This window comes from Epinephelus lanceolatus, chromosome 10, assembly GCF_041903045.1.
Source record: "Epinephelus lanceolatus isolate andai-2023 chromosome 10, ASM4190304v1, whole genome shotgun sequence".
In the NCBI taxonomy this organism is placed as follows: Eukaryota; Metazoa; Chordata; class Actinopteri; order Perciformes; family Serranidae; genus Epinephelus; species Epinephelus lanceolatus.
In genome coordinates, this window is record NC_135743.1 from 19567685 (window position 1) to 19589366 (window position 21682).

Consider the following 21682-nt stretch of genomic DNA (forward strand, 5'->3'; position numbering starts at 1 on the left):
TGGATTCATGTGTGTCTCAAACAAACGATTGTTCAACAAAGACGACGTCAGACATCTGCGATGCGCTTGCTTAATTACCTTGGAGAGCACTGCGTATTCATTTCATTAGAAAAGAGCGGGCTTTATCCAGTTGGACAAAGGATATGACAGAGGATAACCAGGGATCCACATTTCCAGATGTATGTATGCAGCAGTGTTGTCACAGCTTTGTGTGTGTGTGGACTTAACTGGTAGCAGTGTATTAAACTGTAAAAATGTATTAGATATACTTGATCTTAGTGCACAGCTGCATCTGCTTTGTGGTTATTACTCCGCGTTTGTCTGTCAGAGTGTGTGAATGTGTCTCCAGCTGCGTCCAGCAGGCCCAGGCTTTATTACCCCCCTGACAAGACATACCAGCAAACACAAAACCAAATGTACTCTGTATTAAAGCAAACAACAAAATATGTGACAAATTACAACATTAGATAACAGATATAATGCTCTCATCTCATATCACATGAAATCAGATGATCTACCTCAAAGGGTTGAACATCAGATTTCCTGCTGTCAAGTGGATAGCAGGTGGTGGAGGTCTCACCTCTGAACATGTGCCTCTACTGTGTAATGATCGCACAGTTTCTTTGTCTGGTCTTTACTGTGTACGCTGTTCTCACTGTCTCAGTCAAGAAATGAAACTAAGTCAATTAGTTGTGCTTATAGGACTTGTTGCAATCCCTAGGAGTAACCAGCATGTGCCTGGTGTCTTGTTTCTTGAGGGGTAATCACTTCACTGGGGTCAACAGGTGGGCACCCTCCCGTTTCGTTGATAGGCCCACGACACCTCCAGAGGGCTCAACATCAACACCTGGCGTCACCTGTGCCCCCCTCTGCTTTTACACCTCATTTTGGGCATCTTGCAGACCAGTTGGGGTCTTTGGGGCTGTACCAAAAGTGCAAAATGTCTCATTTTAATCATCAGAATCAAAGGAGTTTGATCCCTCAATAGGATGAATTTGCTTAGCACATCTCGTAACGTAGTCCCTGTTAGACCATGAGATAATGTACATGCAGTGTTGACACTTTGCCCTGAGAGAAGTGTGACAGGGAAACTTTTTGTCAAAGCAGAAAGGGTTCAACCTCAGATGAGCAAGAGTGAACATAGAAACTAAATATTTATCCATTGGATCAGGGGCGGAGCCAGACCTTATAAACATTTGGGGCTCAGTCCAAACCTTTGGGGTCAGGGGAGGAGTTTTTTCCCCATTTATGGCAACTATATGCTTTATTTTTTTTGCCATTTGAGATACAAGAGTGCCTAAAAATCTGTACATCATTTGGAAAAAACATGAGAGGCTACATCCTATTTGTATCTAACCGCTCTCCAACTGTCTTCATCATTCTGAAACCACAGCACAACAAATGTTGAGTGACTAATTTTCACTCCTGCCACCTAAAAAGAGGCAAAAATAGTCTGATGTCACTATTTTTAAGTTACATAACATAGGAAGTGTAAGAACTTGGCGTGAGCAGCATTATTAATCTTGAAACCCACTTGTTATACAATGTTGGAGTGGATTTCACAGAATGAATGTTCAGCTGGCAGATCTATATTTGAATCCATCCCATAGTAATCTGGGCTGCTCTGATTGCAAATCAAGGGTCCTCAACAATACCAACTAAATGTGGCTTTCAGTATTCTAAATCTGTGGTTCCCAACTGGTGGGTCGTGGTCCATAAGTGGGTCCATAAGCGACTTCTGAACATGTCAAGTTTGTAAAAAAAACTGTAGAGTGAATGACTAACAGACAGCTACATGACAGATGGTGCTTCTCAAAGTTGAGAAAGGATCCTCAGGGGCCGTACATGTGCCGCATTTTTTGCGCCCTCAAATTCATTTTTTTCAGTGTAGGCACAGGGCAGGTACTCTCAAACACCAGAGCAATGTCGCTGCGGTGCACACTGTGCGACCTTTTTTCAGGGCTTGATGGCTGCGCTCTGAGATAAACCAAGTTCAACATTTGGAGCAAAGCAGTGCACACCGCATGTCATGTGACGAGGACCGACCAATCACAGCCGACAGATATCGTTCCCTTCTTCTGTAAATATCAGTTTGTGTTATGGAAAAGTTGATCATGTTAGTGCAGGGCTGCTAGAGCTTTACATCCGTCCCACGGACGATAAGCCTACACATTTATAAACAGCGCCTGGAAGAAGATCAGCTCTGCACTCTGCACACCTAAGCTATGATATGGTGCTTGTTAGACGCAACCTGTCACCGTGCTCTTGAAAGCTGGCTCAAAAAAGGTACAAAAGTAGCGTCCGGTGTCTGACCTCGCATTTTCCAGGCGGTTAAAGACGAGGCATGTATACGGCCCCTTAAAAGGCTGAATTTACAGGAAGCTTTATCATCGAATCCCGTCAAAGGACTGCTCCAATGTCAAGGATCCTTCGAATTCTACCAAGGGCCGAGTCCTTCCTTCAGAGAATTTTCAAGGGTGCATGTGTGTATCCTCAGTGGGCATGAAGTACCCACAATTCTTTGTGCACAATTTGCTGGAATTAAAGGCAGGGCCTCGTCAATGACACACACACCGGGGAACTCATTAGCCTACTCAAATGTGTGCTCACCGAATGCTAGGAGGGAGTCTTGCTTAGCCTCTGTAGGACCTGACTTGGAGGGACCTGTCCTACCAAGGAAGCATTCTTGACTTTGAGAAGCACTGAGAGACAGCAAAGTAGCAACCTGGCCAAAGGCAAGTGTGATGCTGAATATATCAACTGTGTGGACCTTGAACTAATGACTACAGAGAAATCTGGACCTCATGACTGGATCAGTTGGGAATGACTGCTCTAAGTCGAATATAGTCCAACAGAAAAACATTCACATTTAGATTTCTTTAGAGAGTAGTATATGATAAAAACCACTGACATATATTATTATCTGAATGACACAGAGATTCAGGGCTTTTCAAAAAACATTCAGGGCTTGAGTCCCAGAAGCCTCCCCATCCCTCTCTGCTTCTTCTCTGCTTTAAATTTTCTGCAAATGTCCATATTTGGCCTGATGCGATGGAGGTGCAGCAGGAAAGTTTAGGGTTTATCCTGTGGGGACAACAAATATACAGAATACATTTGTGTCAGTCTGGCTCGTGACTGCCAAGATATCCTGTTCTTGAGTGTTGAACAGATTAATCAAACAACCACCTGATTATTATTCTTAGCTCCCAGTGCTACTAGGATAAAAAGCCACATTTCTAAAACTAATATCCAGTGCACTTTATCCTGGAGGCAAAACACTGAACAAGCACTTCCATTTGTTTCCACCTTTAAAATCTCATAAACGAGACAAGAAGATGAGATTAGCAGCATTATGATTTGTACTTACAGACATGCTGTACTAAGTTCATTTTTGTTGGCAAGCCGTCATGGCCACAAAACAGGCCTCAAAACAGAATGTGCATACGGTCCCCATATGAGCAGCACAGAGGGAAAACATCTGTTAAAGGTCTTTCTTTACTCATTTTAAGTTACTCTGTCTTTAGTTATGCTCTTCATATTTGAGTGTAGTTACACACATGATAAAACAGAAGATCTGAAAATGACAAATGCAGTTACAGCATCATCAACCAGTAAAGTGGCGACCACGAAACATGTAAATCATCTGAAGTGAACAGATATCCTCCTTTAATCCTTGTTTTCATTTACTTTACAGTTCAGCAGATTAAAGTCACATGTTGCCGTGTTCTTGTACACCAATGCCGTGTGACTTTATGATCACTGCTCATGTTTCGTTACACCAGTAAACATCCTTTAACATGATACCTTCATTTGAGACAATAAAACAAACGAGGTAAGAAAACCACCAGTCCTCATATTCCTCCCACATTAGAGCACAGTCTAATTCAGTAACAGACAGTCACTTTAGATGTGGGTGTAAAACTGGTGCCAGCAGAATCAAAGACTTTGTTGTGGCACTTTGCATATGGGGTGCCCTACAGCGATGTGATCAGAGAGCTGTTCAAATCAAATACAGACAATAATAACCGTTGTCCTGTGATGAACTGGCTGTTTCTCTCAGTATTTAGCTAAAAACACAGCTAAATATGATGCTAAAATGTTTTAAATGTTTGGGTAAAAACAATTTTATGGACCTCATTAATAACTTAAACAGCAACCACAAAGTTTGATCTAATTAATGGACTTAATTAGTTAAACATTACTGACAATATGTGCAGCAGGGAACAGCAACAGGCCCAGCACTAGGACCCAGGCAAGTGGGAGGGGAGCACACCTGGGCCTTCCTGCTTGCTCCGAGACACACACCTGAGAGGAGAGCTGAGGCCTGCAATTGTTTGCTGCTTAATTTGGTAGGGTTTTTGTTTGATAAAACATATTTTAAAACCATGATTGTTAAGAGATAAAATAGTTGTTAGTTCATTGAGATAAAGATTCTTTAAAAAAATCTTTTAAAATAATGGATAAAAATGTTTGACTAGGGTCGGTCTGTTTGAGGTAAAACCTTGGAGTGGTTGCCAAAGCATGCCAGGTATGCCAAACAATACAATTTTTAATAAAACAAATTTTATTTATTTTATTCAAAGGTTAACTTAGGTCCTTGTAAATTTAGAATCCAATCACCTGCAAGCCTCTGACTGACAGGGATGCCTTTCCTCTTATTTTACAATGTATATCATTTTTAAAAAACATTATATATTTTTTGAAATGTTTAATTTTTTTCTGTTAAATCAATTTGCTTTTGTTTATTTTAGTTAAAACGCCTAAATGGAGGAGCCAACCACTGTTTTTCCCACAGTTAGTTGATTTTATTGCACCTTTAGTTCATTTATTTCCTGGGCCATTTATTTTGTTGTGTGAGGGCAGCAAACCTTTTTGTGCTTTGTGTGGTTTGAATTATGAGTGTTGTGGATTATTTTGACCTATACTGACTAATTTGCATGTTTAATCCATAGTTTGCCTACATAATTTGTGATTTGCATACTTTTTTCATTGTTCTTTGCATAGCCCTCCCTCAGCCTCCCTCATGGTGCAGCATGGTCCTCCCATTGTTTGGTTTTCTTGTTTGTTTAGTCGATTAATCACATCAATCAATTATTTAATTACGTTATTGCTGTTAGTTTAATATGGTTTCATTTGAATTCATGTTTAAACTTTTGTTGCACCTCAGTTGAATCAAAATGTATTTTATGCTATGAATTAAAAATACTAAATATTGTTGGTATAACAGTCTCTGGTTTGAGTCCTTAACGGTCTTAAATAATCTACCTGATTCGGTCATATATGCTTGTCTACGTTCTTTTTCAGAGTTGGATGAGTAGATCCAACCAGGAGCCCGTTAGCTTAGCTAACATAAAGGCTGGAGACAACAGCTAGCCTAAACAGCTAAATGCCAACACCTTCTAAGCTAGCTAACATGTTGCTGTCAATTTTGTTTGATCTATATTCAAACTATGTTCAATGAAGGACAATTACAATAATCTTCAATAAGAAAGAGTCACGTTCTGCAATTACTTCTTGACCAAAAGCAGTCAAGTGTCGCGTAGCTTCAACTTAAGTGCAATGGTATGCTTCCTTCTGTGCAGTCATATGGTTGGCTGGTGTATTTACTGGAGAAGGAAATAGTTCCTGCATCAAACTGCTCACAAGGTTTGTGATTCATATTGAGTCAAGTACAATCTTCTAACTCTTGACATGAAAGCAAACACGTGTATTTCCCAAAACTTCAAACTTTTAGGCTACTACTATAAGTTAGCTTTGCACACAGTAGCTCCCGTAAGGTCGGCTGTCGGTCAAAGTTGGACCGTTGGTGAGCATCTGCCAGGAACTGCCCATTGGTCCGACAGCCCACTGGTCCGACCATATTAAACCCATTGTTCCGAAGTCCCGTTGTTCCGAAATCATCATGATGCCCTGTGGTTAAGGTCTGGTTAGGTTTAGGCACAAAAACCACTTGCCTCTCATTTTGCCATTCAGTACTCCCAGGAGGTGGAGCTTCCACCACCAGGGTAGTGCACAGGTGTGTTGCATACAGCCAATGATGACACTGAGATTGGTTACTTTCACCTGCCCATCCACTGTTGCCTTATGTATGCTCTGATAGACCGAAGCTCAACAATGAAGTGCACTGCACAGATGTGAGTATGCAGAAACCTTTTTCTACCAGTTTGGACTTATTGATGTTTCCAGCACCTTGCCAAAACCATGCCGGGTGGGGCGGTGGTGGTTATGCATCGTCAACTTGTTTTGGCCAAAACACAGCACATGCGGTGACACAGCAGAGGCCCTTGTTGCCACTAGTAGCCGCTGAAGTCGGTTTGATGTGTCTGGGCCTCTAAGTGCAATTTATTAGCACATCCATGAGAGATGTTTTGAGCTAATGCTGTTCTTCACGTCTTTTTTATTGCTGTCTTTTTTGGGTCCAGCACCTGCTTTAGATGGTTTTTGGATGTGTGTGACTACTAAGCTTTTTTTGTGTACTTTAAGTTGGCCATATCGATAGCATTAGTTTAATTTTGCTGTTAGAAATTCCTGACATCTCCAGCTTGGAATTAAAACTAGGAGGCTGACGTGAACAGGTTTTGCTAAGTGGCTGCTCATAATTATGATCCAAGTGATATGACGTAAAAGCAGCCTATGCTAAGCTAATCGCCTGGCTCCAGCCCCTCAGTCATATTGTAATCTCTCCATCTAACTCTTTGAAAAGAAAAAATGTATTTCCCAAAATGCATAGTACTTATTTTATTGTTCTTTATCAATCAACAGTCTGATGTATAAAGTGGCTATGACTCTTACAGAAGGTATTAGCCTCATGCAGACACGGAGCATAACCCCTCTTACTCATAATCATCTGAAACCCATCAGCGAGTAGCGGAGGATTGTTTACAGCTGCTCTGCGTCTCCTGCTGACCTTGTCCCATTTCTGTGAGAGAATGAAACACTTCTGTTTATTGTCTCTTTTGAGACGACATCTTGCAACTTTTACATACTGTGCAGTCAGTATTCAGTGTGTTTGCGTGTGATGTGATGCAGAAGGGCTGCGATGGTCCGTTCAGTCTGTGCATTTTTTGCCTACACATGGCTTTATTTGGTGTTGATGGTGGAGACACCTTTTGTCTTCATCCTGGACTTTTCTTCATCCTCCATGCAAACTAACTCCTGACTGAACTTCTATCTTTCTTCACCTCTTCAACTCATCCATCAGGAGCAAAGTGGGAAATCCAAAATGGCGCAAGAATGAGTGTGTCATTTTCAAACTGCCCGCTAACTCTGAACATCTGGTCCTTCGGGGAGGAGGGCGACTGTGTCAATGGGAGCCCTTGTCTCCCCTGTCAGCACCACTAGAACAGCCTGCCACAAGGTGAACAAGGAGGCATGTGTGTGTTTTAAAATGTGTGTTTATGGGCCGACGCTGTTCGTACTGGAAAGATGTTTAACAGGCATCGTTAAGACTCTCAAATTTGTGGAGGGAGCTACTGTAATTTGAATTTCTCTTCAATCTGCACTCAAAATAAGCAGCGAAAATTGTGTTTCATAGATGTTCATGTAGTTTGACAATGTCTAACTGGTAAAATAACCTGTTTGGCTTGGACTTTAAAAACAGAAAAAGGCAACTGAAAAAAATAAACCTTTTTAGTGCATACTGATGTCTCAGGCCCTTCAGCATGCTGAGTGTCAGACCACACACAGGTGGGAGCAATAAAAAGACACTGAAGTAATTAATCGACAAGACACATCTGTTGCAACAAGATCAGGACATCAGGACAAGAATAGGAATCAGCTAAATATTCAATATGTAAAATGTGTCCTAGATCTTACTGGGAACATGAAAAAATCATTAATAAAAAAGTCATCCATCCAAGACATTAGGTGTGACAGTGTTTAGGGACCGTATGAAAATGATCAGGGTGGTGAGAGGGTGTGAACGTTCTATTTTAATTTTGTGAAAAATGAAGGTTCTCGTTGAACCAACAGCCAGGCAACAGCCTCTCTAAAACAGGTTTAAAATAATACTAAGTGTTTGATTTGTAGCAAGGCAGTGGTTACAATAATATATAATCATATTCAAATTTACCCAACCCCCAAAATGCTGATAAAAAATATAAACAGGATTCCCACAGATCCTTAAAGCAGCTGTGCGGAACTTTTTACCATTTATAAAACTGTCTCTAGTTCGTATCACCCCCCCTTGAAGATCCGCATATTTATTTGAACCCAACAGCGACAAAAAAGCCTTTCTCTATATGGCTATTTAGCGTAGCCTGACTCGGGTCGGACATAGCGGAAGTCAGCAAACCAGAATACGGCATATGGAGGCAGAAGTAAGTCTGCACGCCCGCAGCGGCCCGCAGCCATTAAACCACAGAAGAAGAAGGAGCCGTGTTTACGAGTAGGATTTAAGAAACAGGCTAAATGACGTGTAGCTGGGAGTAGTCTCTTGTACAGTAGGTGGTGGTATGCACCTGGAAGTTGTTTGCGATCCGCCAATAAATTGAGAGAAGAAGAAGAGCCGTGTTTACAGAGAGTGTTCTTCGAGTAAGCGGTACGCAACAGGCATTGCTGAACACATAACAGTTTTACCAGATGTATCTATGAGGACTTGGTTGTACTTTCGATGTCATGGCGGATAAAGAAGGAGCACCATCTAAAAGAACAGAAGAACAGACGAAGGCTAAACAGTGATCGGGCTCGAGCCCAAACGTGTGTAAACCTCGGTCGGGCATTCACCAAGTGGAGAGAGCTGAGAGATTTGAAAGGTTTTAAAACTGATCCCAAGTTGGTCCTTTTCCTAATCGACAGGTTTGTAATTTTTGTTTTTATTTAGAGAATATACCGCAATTTGTTAGACATTGTTTCACTTCAATATATGACAACATGGAAGTTATAAGCAAGCTAAATGTAACGTTAGCTGATGTGAACCGCTTTTGTCTAGTAACGTTACAACAAACGCCACAAAATTATCTGTGACTGTGACCATGAACACAAATATACAGCAGGCAGTTGTCCTCAGTTTATAAGAAGTTCAGAGCTACACCAGAACATTTATGATTTTCCTCTCGCTCTCCAAAACAAATGCATGCAGTAATTGCCGGTTGCAGTCGAGATTTTACGACACCAGGCTGTGGGTGTCATACCGCTTCGACCAAAGGGGGCGCTATAATCAACGAAAACGTAAAGTTCCGCACAGCTGCTTTAAAGTATTTACATTGATAAATCTAAAAATTAGGTCTTAATGACCTAAATCAATCTTGTAAAGTATTAAAAATGCTCAGACATGGGCCGTAGGATTTTAGAAAAAGTTTTTTGTTTTGACGTTGCATTTAGGACTGAAACTGAAAATCATCAATGCAAATTATCTGCATCAGAGCTTTGTTTAATCCACATAATTTCCGCTGCACCCTGTTTGGCACGTATGATTATAACTGCGGCACAACGTTCTTAGGCTGTGGACATGAGATTTATGCATCAAAATCATGCACCTGTTATCAAAACAGAGGACGTGATTTAATAGCACCGACTATAAAATGATGGACAAGAGAGAAAATAGCGAGGGGCAAAGAGAAGATGGACTGGAGCAAACAACAAATGACCAAAGTTTGGGATTCAGGCTGAAACAAAACTAAACTCTGCACTGTGTGTCTACTGTAAAACCAAACTAGCTAACTGAGAGGCAAAATCACTAAGAAAACTTCCCAACAAATGGCAGGTATTTCATATTTCTGTTCTATCCATGTCTCCGCTATAAGACAAAGTCATATTTTATGTTACATTAAACATTTGGGCTGAATTGTTACCAAACCAAAACAACAGATGTCAGTTCTGTTTTTTTCCTTTAGTTTTGGTTATTGTAAAAAAAAAAAAAAAAAGTCTTTAAGTCCAACTTGCCATGAACTGTAGGAACCCTGATAAAGAAAAAAAAATGCAGTGCTAGGAAACCATGCACCACAGTCTGAAATAATCATTAGCACATAAATTATAATCATTTATATACTTAACACACTGGCATTGTTATTACTACGAGTTCTAATGTTATGGTGTACTGCAGTTCTCTATGTTGTTAGTCCAAGTGGTGTTGTGGTACGCCACCAGAAGCTGTTGTTCAGCTGCTGTGGTTTGGTACCATCAGTGTCAAACACTGCACTGTCCTTCAAATGTACTACAAAGTGGAAAAATACAATTAAAAATACAAATGTGAAAACTTTATTGTCCACAATGTGGACATTTTCCTTTTGTTTCACCATAGCGCTATGACACATACATAAAAATGTGCATTCACATATATATGACAACATAAAGACTACATAAAAGTGGCTATAAGAAGTCAGTAGCCTAATATACAAGTGTCCAAATTTAATATGATTGCTACATGGACTATATTAGTGTTGAATGTTTTTGTGAAGGGTTAGTCAGTCGTAAAAAATGTCATGATAAAAATCCTAGTATAATAGGTCATGTCATAGTGTCTGCATGTTTCCTGCCCTCAGTCACATGCTGGCTTCCTAAAATGGCACTCAGTGATCAAGACTTCGTTCGTTGTCTGTTTAGCTGTTAAGTTTCTAAAAGTTCCTCCCCATACCGCCCTCAATGATTGGGTCACAGAAGCTACAGATTGAATACAGCCCCTCCCAATGTTAAATAGGTGATTACAGCCCTGATTGATAGAACCTGCTTAACCGTGTACCCCTATTTAAGCTTGACATGTTACTGGAACTTGATCTCTTAATGCCTCCATGTTTTAATTCTCCCCAGTACAGAGACAGAACTGTTGTATGACAAAGTGCACCTACTGTATAAAAACCATGGGGCAAGTGAAGGTGGTGTGTTTTGAGATTACACAAGTCATGTTTAAGGTACTTAAAATACTTAAAATGAATTGTTATGGTTATGAAAAGTACATTTAAACATACAAACATGCATCTTAAATGCTCTCTTAGATTTACTAACATAAAGGAAGTGACATGAATTGGTTTCTGATGTGTACAGATCCTTTCCTTTATGTGGGGATGCCAACATGCTCCTTTTTAAACATTCACCCCTGATCTTGCACCAGATGCATCTTGTTGACTAATTAATGCTCTGCCTATTTATTGCCGCCACCTGTGGGAGGACTCTGTCTCAAAAACTAGTCAGCAACACTAGCTGGGTGATTTAAATTACCCTGATGAGACGTAAACCCCCTGATGTGATCCATCCTGCTGAAATTAAGTCATTTCTTCCAGCTGGTCAGCTTGTGTTGCTCAGTTGTTTGTTTAGTTTTTCACATGTGGTGCTTTGTTACTTGAGCATCAAGTTGGCTGGTGACGTAGCGACAGCACACTCCTCTTACATGTGGACTGGGGTCTGACATTAAGCATGCAGAAGAAGAACTTGGCCTTGTTTTTTTTCTGTTACTTTATGTTAGACATGGAGATTGTAATGAAAATATTTTTCTTTAGGACTTTGCTGCTTTTACAATGATTTAAAATCCTCACTCCTTGTGTTGGAAGATTTCCTGTTAGAGAGTAAAATCTGATTGTACACCTCTGGGTCACCATTACGTGAAATAGGACACCCCTCCTCCGCTCTATGCCGATGACTTAATGTATTCTTTATCATTAAAACAGCTCAATCAGTGTAAAGTCAGCTGAGAATAACAGATCTCAGTCTGACATGGGCTGAATGAGAAAAGCTGTTTGGTTTTATCCAAAGTCCAAATGTTGAATTATGACAGAATCAGGTCCTGGCCTCTGGGACACTTTTATGAAGGAACATTTAACTGTGCTGTACAGTCTAATATATTTTTGTTCCCTCTACTGTACCTGACTTCCAAATTAACATGACAGCTAATGTGCACAATCCCAAATATGCTCACACTCAAGCCAATCCCACACTGACCATTGTGGGCTGACGCAGCATTAGCTTGGGAAAAGCGCTGCTATCCATCGACGGTGATTACGACTCTCGCAGCTGTCCCCACTCAGCACGGTCAGCGCAGAGAAAACTGCAGGAGCTCTTCTAATGTAAGCTGTGGAAAAACTCAGGAAAACTTAGCTGTCTGTCTTCACCTTTCTGTTTCTAATGATGTTTGGGCTCACACCACATTCTCTCTCTGACATAGAGACATAAACATCAGAGACACTTTATTAAAGAATCAGATACCAGACTCTCTTGATGGCAGCTGCTGCTGCTGCAGGCGTAGAGAAGTTTGAGAGTGATGACTATATTGGGGAAAAAACTGTGTCGTTTAACTGGATGAATTTACAATTACGCATAAAATCCATAACCTCATTTGGACTATTTAAGTTTCTCTTGCCTCTAATGTAAAATTTTGGATCTGTGAGTCGGTTGGACCACAGAAATATCTCAACAGCTATAGAGTGACCCATGAGTCCCAAAACCCACAAATGAGTTAGCATTTTAGCACTCGACTCCCTCTTCTTAAAGTCAGTGGGTTTTGGTTAGATGCCTGAAATACGGTCTGTGGTTAACACAAGCTTAAGAGACTTTCATGTTTTGTTCTACAACATAAAACACATCAGCACATACCTCACTCATGAATTTTGAAGCTTTTACGTCTTAAAAAAGGGGGTTGCTAACAAGTGGCTGAATGAGACTACAGAGCATTATCATGTCATGCAACTATGAGTAGTTTGTTTATAGTGTAATGATAGCTTTTCTCTGGCAATTGCATTTGGGTTTCAAAAGTCATAAAAGTGGTGTTCATTTGTGAAGATTATCTTGCTGAAGAAAACGTTTAAGTGTCATAAATGTTTCTTTGCCATGGAACTTATTTCCCACTGGCTTTTTTGTCAAGGTAACCACAGCAAAGCTAACTTTCCGCATCGGCCTACAAAGAAACATCTTCCCATGAGCACTCTGTTGGATGAATAGCTATTAAATTTGGTACATGCAGTTGTGTTCCCCTCAGGATGAATTGTAGCAGCTTTGGTGAACCCTCTACTTTTCATCTTTAGCGCCATCGTGAGGTCAAAATGTTAATTTCTCCAATATTTGGCTTCATCAGCCGTACTGTGTTTTATGCTAATTAGCAAATGGATGCACATTACGAGCATGTTAGCATGCTGACGTTAGCATTTAGCTTCAAGCACCACTGAGCCTAAGTACTGCCTCACAGCTGCTTACATGGCTGTAAACTTTTGGTCTTGTTATACTTTCGATTTAATGCCATAATAATTTAGTAGTTATGGTCTATGCTTTTTTTGTACTTAATACTTTTTGTTCTTCCCCCTCTGTGCTATAGAATTATGATGGCCAGAAAGGGCAAAGGCACTATAATGGCCCAAAACATTGCCATTTGCTGCAGCTTCGGAAACAATGCCAATTTAAAAAAAAAAAAAGAAAAGCCAAAATAAATACATTAACAGTAAACATGGTGCAAATACAGAAATGATGCAAAGTCAGAAACGCACAAATGCAAGAGAAAAACATTGCATTGTGACAACCCCTCTGCTCCACTAGGTGTGCCTGTTTTCCTGGCCTTTCTCTTTTGTCACAGGATGTGGGTTAAGGCAGAGGATCTGGTTTGCTTCATGATATAAAGCTCATCACCTTCCATCAGACTTCTCTTCCCTCACAGCACAGCTGCTGTTCTTTTGCTTTGTCTACAGACATATCCACACACCCACACACGCAGACATGACTGATTATTGACTGTCATGTTTATTCGGTGATTCATCATTATTATGTAAATAAATAAGCTTTTAACTTTTTGTAAATTCATCTCGTCTCCCATCATTGTTGCAGCCTAAGGGCAGGGTTGTAACAATATCCAGTCAACACAACAGAAGTTCTCCACGCCTCAAATGGGAGCGTAAGTAGCATTATGCTAATGCTAGCTATTTAGACCAGTGGCTCTTTTATGTAAAACAGTGGTTCCCAACTGGTCCTGCCTCAGGGTCCAGTTCAAGGTCCAACACATTCAGTGTCATACTTGTGTTTGGCCATGTTGTTGGGCTAGTGTGCTTTCTCTGTCTGTAGTCTGTAGTCTGTAGTTGTCAGTTAGTCACTCATTCTAAAGCAGGAAACAGCACATCACAATAAAAGCTCTGGGCTGGAAAGTTATAGTACTTAAAAATAAAATGTGTTTTTTTACAAACTTGACACATTTGTGAGTCACTTGCGGTCCATTCAGAATGGATCCGTGACCCACTTTTGGACTGCAACCCACCAGTTGGGAACCACTCTTGTTAAAGATTGAGGCCAAATGTAAAAAGTAACATTTATCTTTTTATTTCATCTTTTTATTCCACTTTTCCCTTCGTTTCAGAAATCCTTTGGTCTTGTCTGGTCCTTCTCTCAGGTCAAAAATCAAGCTGTCCCACTCAGGCCCACAGGAAAGCAGATCAGCCTTGCAGCAAATTTTCACAGTGGCCACTCGTGATTGCAGCGAAAAAAATCCCCTGCAGCCCAAAAAGCATTTTCCCAATATGCCACCATTGTAAGAGAGACACCTCAACATAAGTGTTGACACCTCGAACTGTAAACAAAGTCAAATTATGAATGTTTCTATTCTGAATTTTTTGAGCCATGGTAGTTTTACATTTGTCAAACTTTCCTCAAGTTGAGAAAAGCAATTTAAATCTGTGACGTCATCACAATGTAACAGGCAGGCAGGCCCAGCAGGAGAGACACTATTTCACATTTTCAGTGGGCTGCATACCCTGGAAGTAAACCTGCAAGCTATAAAACTTGAGCAGCTCCATTGGAATAAACAGGCGCCATCTTGGTGTCTGGTATCTAGTTATTATTAAAAACCTATGGTTCCACTCAGTGATCTACCGAGCGTTGGCTGCATATGCAGCGTGTTTTGGGGGTCTGTGTGGTTTTGATTTTGCATTGTTTCTATATTTGAACCGTGTTTGCTGTTCATTAATTTGTTTTGACTTTCTACAGCAGGTTTTTCATTTGCAGCGTTTTTCCATTGTTTTATTTGTTTTGGATTTTAGCATGCGTTTTTGAGTTGACATAGTTTCTAAAGCTGCAGCATGTTTGTCCTAATGGAAATGTGCTGGGCTGTTGTAGCATGTTTGCCCTCATTGGCCACTGTATAGAATAAATTGTGAAATGTTATTATGAATGTTAGGACCTTCTTCTTCCAGACATCTTTTCTGCAAACAATGCAATTTGTCCCAAAACCAGCGGTTTGTTTAACATTAGTGGCAGACAGCTGTGGACCAGAAGGCAAAGGAGTTTTTATTAAAAAAAGAAACACTAGGTCTGACTTTGCCTCAGGGTTTGTAATTGGACTTGTATGCACTGCTTTCAGCACCTTAAAAAAAGTATTTTCATATCACAACGTTCAGTCAGCTTGACATATTCAGGAGGCAATGCGTTTTGGCGTCAGTCGCGTGGGCGTTCAGCAGCTGAATCATTTACAGAAATCAAGTGATTTTACTTGACACATGAGAATGTGGAGGAAAACAAAGCCCACCAGCACTGTGCTGAGAAACCACAAGGCTTTGTGCTCGTCACTGTGCCAGTAAAGATACCAGATTTACCAAAATGTTGAACAAATTCTGACTCTCACATCCTCCTCCTCTTCCTCTCTGGTGCCTCCTACTCCTTCATCCTGTATCTGCTGGTGGCAAACAGCTCTTGGATTTCCTCTCGCTGCCCCTTCAAAAGCCAGCTTTGGTGTGGGCGGTTGAGACACGTCTCTTTCTCTTTGTGTACGCTGTAAATATTTTCTCTAATCAAAGAGTCAAACTTCAGAGCTCGGTCTAATCTGTGAGACACACATCAAAGAGCAGGATGGAGCAGATGAGTAAAGTCAGAAAGGGAGTGAGTGTGCGTCTCTTCCACTTAGAGTATCGTCTTTGTTGTAAGAAGGAGTTTATGATTTAATTTATGCAATTTGCAGATAAACAAATATGGGTTACACTGTATTGCATGATATTTCTTTACATGTACACAGGCTTTGAAGCAAGACTGAGTTTAGAAATATGAAGTAACACAGTTTGTTGCTCATATAAATGAAAAGCTTAAGTCTTAAGCACCACTGCAACATTACTGTTAGCAGGTCATCAGGTCGCCTAATGACTCAGGTCTTTAAGGCAACTAATTCAGTGTCTTGTGAAAATAAATGAAAATGCAATGAACCACCACTTCTGACCACAGATGCCTCTGGTCAGAAAAAGTTAACAGAGCCTGATACTTCAGGTTTTCAGGTTATTTATTAATCTGGATTGTTTTGGTGTGAGTTGCAGAGTGTTGGAGATATCGGCCGTAGAGATGTCTGCCTTCTCTCCAATATGATGGAACTAGATGGCACTCAGCTTGTGGTGCTCAAAGTGCCAAAAAACAAATTTGAAAAACATGACAGCAATGTCTCTTTCCAGAAATCATGACATGGTTACTCAAGATAATCCACAGACCTTGCCGATAGTTTGATGTAGGAACTATTTTCTTTTTGAAAATTTTCTTTTATTTGATTGCAGCCATCCTCTACATCACTGTTTTCAGTTACTACCCTCAGGGCAAAGGTACAGAGTCCCCTGTGCAATGAAAAACATCTACAAAAAATCATTTGTCCCCGTTAAACCCCGTTGTCCCCATAAACCATCTCAACCATCTCAATCAGTAAGCCGGCCTGCTACATCAGTACATAACACACTATTTTAAACAACTACCTCAGCACACTGCACTTTATATTTACTGGATTTGGTCTTGTAATGTTGCTTCTGTTGTGATTTATGTAAACTTTTTTAATGGGTTGTTGTTGTTGTTGTGTTGGAACATGGTTTATGGTTTTATGTTGTTTTGCAAGTCAAAGACAAATTTCTGCCTTCTGCATGCATAAGGTAGACAATAAAGCATTATTCTATTCTATTCCACTGAACTACACCTGTGAACTGTATCACAACGCAGAAGGGAGTGTGTATCTACTGCATTCTCACTCTGACATCACATATCTACGTTTGGTATTTCCACGTCCATATATGATGTGAATGGTACTCTGGGTGTGTTGATTGCAGATGTTCTGAGACGCTGTGTCAAGTTCTGCCTGTTACATGCATCGTCTTCTTTCAAAATACACTTCCGTTTTCACAAGTAATTTACCATTTACATGCAGTCTTTTTCAAAATAAACACTGTAAATTGACTTTTTGTCCCCCCTCCAACAACAAACACACATTGTTAGGTTTAGGAAAAAAGAACACTTTTTGGCGTTACAATCGTGGGGGACGGCCAACACTGCTCTCCCTGGTGAAAGTCGGTCTTTGTTGGACCACCCCTCCCACCAGCTCTACTCGGACTTTCGCTGCCTTAACTTTTATTCTTGTCCCGTCGTGTTTCCCCCTGACACCACCGAGCGCAGTTAAACTATAATGACGACTGGCTGTGGGTCATGCCAATGTTAAAGGACGGCTTTTTTGTCTGCGTGTCTGATGCTACAAGTCATTGCCCAAGCGCCGCCATGTCTTTCGAGTGAGCCTGAGCTGCTCAAGCTCTCACAAGCATGAGCCTCATGTCCAAGTCTTTTCTTTGTCCCATCAGAAATAAATCAACTTTCTTATTTGGAGATTACTAAATTCTGATCTGGTTCTCCTGTTTCTCTCAGAAATTTCTCAACTCTGACAACAGATAAAATACACAGCGTTAAGATTAATTTATTGTTACAAACTTTCCTTATTTTGTTGTTTGTTGTGATGTACTAAATACCACAGCGACACCTTTTTTTTGTGTGTGTACTTGAACGCCACACTGACGAGCCCCTGCAGACTTGACGGAGGCGAACCCGTGCGCCATTACAGTTACAACCTGCTGTCTTTGGACTTGTGGTAAGTTGACTTTGGCTGAGCTCCGCCAAAACTACTTTTCTTTTTATGGCTAAAAGTATATTTTATTTGCCATAAATGTGCCATAAAGCTCCCGAAAACACTAATTATTATTGTTCTGTGATGATGTTGGGTGGTGAGAGATGTATTTGGAGCAAGTAGCTGTGCAGGTTATGGTAACTATATTAGCTTGTTAGCCGTTAGCCGCAGCTAATCCAGGTGGTGTGGCTAATTGATTTGCAGCAAGTCTTACCTGTTTTGTTTCAATTTGTTTCAGTGTATGCTGAGCTACATTGTTAATGAGAGCTGGCTGTGGAGGCTGATTTAATTGTTTTATATTCACCAGTGCCGAAATAAATGTGGGTCCAAGCCGAACAGTGACTGAGAATGAGTCATCCCTTAATCTACACAAGGCAAGAGTACTAAGCAGTTACACAGACCCATTTATACATTTTACTGTTCTCATAAGAGCTGATTATTTCAGCCAAATAAAGATGACTGCAGTGAGAGAGTAGAAAAGAGCATTTTAAGGTCTTTAATAAAGTGCGGGCTGATTTTAAGAAGAATTAAAAAACTGTCAAAATCTTATGTTATATTGAGCTCATTTAAGTCTAGGAGAAACAGGCTGGACATAAAAAAAATCTTATTTTGAATTTTCCTTTCCTCTGGACAGTTCCATTATATGGGGGAGACTGTTGACACCTCTTGATAAACAGCACTACAGGTAAGAGGAAAAATCTGTAGCCTATTTTTGATTTGGGGTGAGCTGTTCTTGTAAAGGACAAACGTAGTGTTATTATATATTTTGTTATTTTTGTTAAAAATAAACATCAACAATTCATTTTTAGCTTATTCCTGAGCCCGGTCTCACTCCAGTGTCGAAGTCCAGCGCTTGGGCGGTGACTTGTGGTGTCAGAAACCAACAAAAAAAGGCATCCTGAACTGCCAGTTGCTGTTGTAGTGTAACGATGCCCGGCGGTGTCAGGGGGAAACATGGGCGGGACAACGACGAAAGTTAGGGCGGCGAAAGTCCGACTGCAGTGGGCGGGAGTGGTGGTGGATGTCTCCAGCAAACACAGGCCCTCACCCAAGAGAGCGGTGTTTGCGTCCTGTAAGATTATAAAGCCACACATGGTAGCAAATCAAAAAGTATTTAAGGAAACAGACTTGCATATTGATTTTTCTCGTTTTTTGGGGTTTGCTGATAATAATAAAGATATAGATTAACGCAGCCTAATTTAAGAAGTTTCCTGCACAGAAGGAAAATCAGGTAGTAGTGCAGATGTTCCAAATCAATCTGCACCTAGAGCTACACTGGCTCTAAATGACAAAATATTACTGACAAAAATATATGAATGAATTACCTACCTGCATGTTTCAAGAGTCAGCTGATTACTTATCATACAGAAAAAGTGGATAGCAAAGAAACACTTTATAAATCCAAAGCTCGACGGCATGAATTTGAAGAACAGCCAGCAGTTAGTGAAAGCATACTGGAATTGTTGGTAAGAAGATAAAACTTGGTATGGTCCTTTAATTCAAGCCTTTCAAATGTGTCAGTCTTTAAATTAGCCCATCATTCTTTCCTTTCTTTGGTATGCATACTTTTATTTTCAGCCGTTGGATTACAAACTGCGCTGACAACCGCATCACATTCTTTGACTTTGTTGCATGAGAACAAAAAACAAGTGAAATTCAAGAACAGAAAACACAACCCACCTACAACAGTACTGTTTTTACCTAGCGTTTCTGTTTCTCTCTGAGCCATCACTCTTCCCACAGAAAGCCAAATAGAGCCGGAGGTAGTCATTATAGGCTTCCCAGGGTAATGCTTGAATGACTGCTCAGGTCTATTCTTGCTTGGTCAGGGTGAAGTGGGTGCACAGTGGTTCTTATAGTAGACACTGGGTGACAAACATTCATATAGGGTGTAATTCCGGCGGTTGTGTCTTCAACCCCAATGAAGCATGGGTGGAGTGCCACTTACAAACACCAAACCAGGATTTCCCAAGTGGTGCCAGGCACCCATGGAGTAGAAACAAGTCTGGACCATACTCTGGCTACATGCTGGCCCCAGTGTAAATTCCTGAGGGGTTTGGTTTGGGATCGGTCCCATCCTGTCCGCTGGTTTGCTTTGCAGTTCCATAGTTTTGTGCTGGGCTGTTAACAGTGGTAGGATGGATGTAGGAAACAGGACTGAAGTCTCCAGATGTCTGTCGTTAGGGCAGATTATGTCCATGTTTGGAGGTGCACTGTGTCTGCTACCTGGCTGTTCTTACAGACTGTTTGGGTTTTTGGTCACATGGTTGCTGTCAGTCATCCTGGAGGTTTGGTTAGTTAGAGATCAGTCTGGAGTCTCTAAGAAGCAAACAGTGTGTTTACGTTGTGCTGCTTTATCTAGAAGATGTAATAAACCATAATCTTTCCTGTCAAATTTTGCTAACATCACAGTTGTATTAACACTTCCCTTACACGCATCAAGCTGTGTTACATGTATTATTCATAAGACACACTCGCTGTTTGAAAATCATTTAACATTTTGACAGAAATAGCTGACAGCATGAATTACAGCACACACAGGGTGTGTACTTTGGCTCTGTTTAGATTCAGAAAATTAAGACCTGCTCTTTTCATGCCTTTATAAAAATGGGCTCTGCCTTTTGCACACTCTTTTAAAGGCAGCAGCGGCTGAAGGTCCTGACAGGCTATCATTTCCCCTGAGAAAATGAATGTATTTGAGAAATGTGGCAGCAAAGCTATATCATTTCTGGAAGTGACGCACAGTTTTCTGTGTAATGTACACTGAAATAACACGGATAAAGGAGTAGTTTCAGAAGCCTGAATAATACACAGATAACATCTCTTCCTGTGTTAATTGAATTCAGATACCAGCGGAACCATATCAACTCTGGGAACACTTTAAACTCTAATGTGCCCCTTCTTTGTGTATTTAGTCTAGATGCAAACACTTTAATGTTGTAAACACTGATGTCACCAAGTGACTATAGTCTACTATTACTGAGTAAGTGTATAGAACAATGAATGGATGTCCAGAACTTCAACGACCCAGTTGCCTAGATATGTTTCTGCAAACAACAAATACTTTACATTCACATGTTTCATGTATATTATATCAACATTTATGATGTAGTATGTGAGCGGACTTTGTCATTGGGGGTGGAGGGGATGTAGGATGGCATGTCACTTTAAACAGGATTTATACTTGCGCGTCAGCACAATGCGTGGTAGCGTACGCACGTGGCCTATGCCATTGTGAGCATTTATATTTGTGGTGTGTCTGTGTCACTCTGCAGTTACACCTCCAAAACACTGATTGGCGTTGGGGTTTCTGTGAAGTGCCGTCAAGTTTAGTTGATTCAAAACACACATTACACATGGCTTAATAGAGACTATTTAAAACACAAGTACACAAATCGACTTCACTATAATTTGCAGCATTCACAGACTTCTGCTGGACGCATTTTCCCCACAAATACAATATGCTAATGTTTTTAGCTCAAGCCTATGGCATTTTACATTGTATAAATTAGCCTAGCAGCTAGCAGACTTGTCCTCTACTCATATGAATCCAGGGACAACGGCAACATTTAACAAAGGTAACGTTACAAAATTTGGAACCATTACAACTCACAAGGTTCACTGACAAAACAACTGTCTTATACCAAACACATATGATATGCTAATGTTATTAGCACAAGCCTATGGCATTTTACATTGTATAAATTAGCCTAGCGATGAGTGGAGATTTCCTCTGCTTGTATGCTGCCAGGATAAATCACGCACAAGACTTAAAATGCTATTTTGTGGAGGCTTTATTGTCTTCACAATTTATTGTTTCTTACCCGTGAAATTAAAGTCAACAAAAGCTTTGTCTCCACTGAGGGAAAT